This window comes from Vicia villosa, linkage group LG6 (genome assembly GCF_029867415.1).
Source record: "Vicia villosa cultivar HV-30 ecotype Madison, WI linkage group LG6, Vvil1.0, whole genome shotgun sequence".
NCBI classification, from domain to species: domain Eukaryota; kingdom Viridiplantae; phylum Streptophyta; class Magnoliopsida; order Fabales; family Fabaceae; genus Vicia; species Vicia villosa.
This window is the reverse complement of record NC_081185.1, coordinates 81,090,673-81,093,323: the sequence shown is the minus strand read 5'-3', so window position 1 is coordinate 81,093,323 and position 2,651 is coordinate 81,090,673. Positions and strand designations below refer to the sequence as shown.

Below are 2,651 nucleotides of genomic sequence, written 5' to 3'. Positions count from 1 at the left end.
TGAGTAAGAAATTCAACAGGTAGTATACATGGAACCAACAAGTCTAATTCATATCTAAAAAGAAATTTTGAGCAACTGACAAAAGTAAGTTGAAAAGTAAAAACTAACTCGGAAATTTTGATCCAATAAGTACCACCCAACAAAATAAGGAAAACACTGAGGAACCATCAGAATAAGGAAAACACTGAGGAACCATCAGTAGGTATTAAAAATCTAACAGTTTCCTGCATGGGAGCTTAGTGTGGATGAGGATGAGGACGAGGCAAAACCAAGCTCTTCGTATGTTCATAGGCATACCAAATTTGACTGTAAGGAAATTCATGATGTTCAACCCTACATTCTCTTTGATTATAGATAATAACACCATCCCAAGACCGTGTGCTGGCCAGCACCAGGACATCTCTATTTTCTGACAGACACACCGGCAACAGAAGCCACTGAGACACTAAATAATCCAAGTGAAGATCCACATAACTAACATCCACCAACTGAGTCCAAGACTCTTGAACTCCAAACTCTCTCATTTCCCACAAAACAAAATGGGTCTTCATGTGGTCATAACAAAGACACAGGCAACCCCTTAAAACAGCAAGGGCTGGTTCATCTTCAGGCTTTTCACCAAAACCGTCAGGTAGCAACATATGCTTACATATTTCTTTCCCTAGATCAAGCGAAAAAATCTCTAACTGTTCGATGGTAACATTTTCCCATTCATACTCATGACAGTTTAAGTTGTTAAGTGCTAACCAGTTAACAATACCATTAACAAACGGTCCGGTAAAAGTTCCTCTTAGTAACGTTGGAAAATCATGGCAAGCGAGAGTGTTTCTCCAGCAACTATCGCCCATGCAATGAACTCTCCCCTCCCATTTCTGCACTGTATGATTCCAAAACACAACCACCACCTTGCAGGGAGTAAATACAAAAATTAATCCAAAGAAATTAAATGTATGTGGTTAAACTAAAGAACAGTATATCACTTATTTAGAACACCAATATTACTCCTATTATTTTTATGTTCAATGATGTGCCCCACTTTATATTGTTTAACTGTGTTCTATAGTGTATCTAATCAAACTAACACAACTCTAAATCTAAATATAACGATGCACAAGGACTAAATTGAAACTTGACTAACCTTGTATGTGTCTCCTGAATCATCATAGCCAAATCCAACGCGCACACAGACATAAGGACACATGAAAAACAAAGTTGGTGACTTTTTGGATCTTAATCGTAAAGTCGGGTTCCAGAACCGAATACAAATTTCTCTGATTGCGTCTTCTTCTGATTTATCACCCATCAAACAGACCAAGCCGTTGGTAGAGCCTATTGCATGATAAGATTGGTTTTTAAAACGGTAACACACATCTTCGTTGACAGTGGAGGAAGGGTGTTCGAGTGAACGACGCACTGAGTGTACAAGAGATAGGTCCCAAGTTTCATTTCCATGATCGAGTAAGGTAAGTAGGGTGTGTGTTTGGGTGATCTTTGAAGGTGAAGTTTAGCGAATGTTGGATCAACGATGAGCGATTTCCACTGTTTACAAACGCATGTCAATCTCACCAGAACCTTCACCGGAAGCCGTGAAAGGATTTCCGTTATGAGATCGGGAGGTAGAATTGGAAGAGGCATCATCAGAGATCGGGAGAAAGAATTGCATTTGGAAGCATAAAAATATAATTTTTTTTAACCAATATTAAAGTTAAAATTTAATTGATATAATACACCACTATGAGAAGGAAGTTCATAATCAAATGCACCGCTACGACAGGGGCTTTATGACCAACAGCTTGACAAGAAAGAAAAGTCAACTATCAACCCATTAAAATTGGATAGATATTTAAACTAGGAGTGTTCGCGATGCGGTTTGGGCGGTTTTGACAAAAAAAATCATCCGAACCGCAAGAGAAAAAATAGTGCGGTTTGGTTTGGTTCGGTTGGCTTTTAAAAAAAATCTGAACCAAACCAAACCAAACTAATGCGGTTTGGTTTGGTTCGGTTGGTTCAGTTTTTTACAAATATTTTATTGTGCCATACATACACATATAGATGACAACATGATTTTGTATTTAGACATTCATACACTATCAAATAACAACAAAACTCGTCATATTTTGACAACAATTTTCTATTTAATATGTAAAAATTAAATTATACAAAAGTGGAATATTAAACATAAAATAATAGCATAAAATAATATAAAAATTATTATAATGAAACAAAAAATAGAATAGACGAAAGATTAGTGAAGGTGAAAAAGAAAAAAAAAGTGTTGAGAGATTAGAGAAGAAGATGTGCGATAAAAACGAAACTGAAATACGGAACATTTACATAAATATGAGAAGGTGAAAAAAAAGAATATAAGAGAGTAGAGATTATAGAAGAAGAAAGAAGATGTATGTGGCAAAGAATGTGCGATAATGTTATTAGAGATTTAAGAAGATCGAGACTGAAATTATATAAGGATGAGAAAATTGTTCGTAATCATAAGGCTAATGTATAATAGGTTTAAGTTTGGGTTGGATGTGAGTTAAGTAAAATTTAGGTTGTAACATAATGCGGTTTGATTCGGTTTACAAAATACAAACTGCAAACCGAACCGAACCGTGCGGTTTTGTTAAAAAATGACCCAAGCTAATCCGAACCAA

General features: G+C 35.9%; 1 pseudogene; it reads right to left on the bottom strand.

Annotated features, from left to right (window-relative positions):
• Window positions 1-235: 235 nt before the first annotated feature.
• On the bottom strand, window positions 236-1,651 carry LOC131611742 (F-box/kelch-repeat protein At3g23880-like; annotated as a pseudogene).
• Between the last annotated feature and the right edge of the window lie 1,000 nt (window positions 1,652-2,651).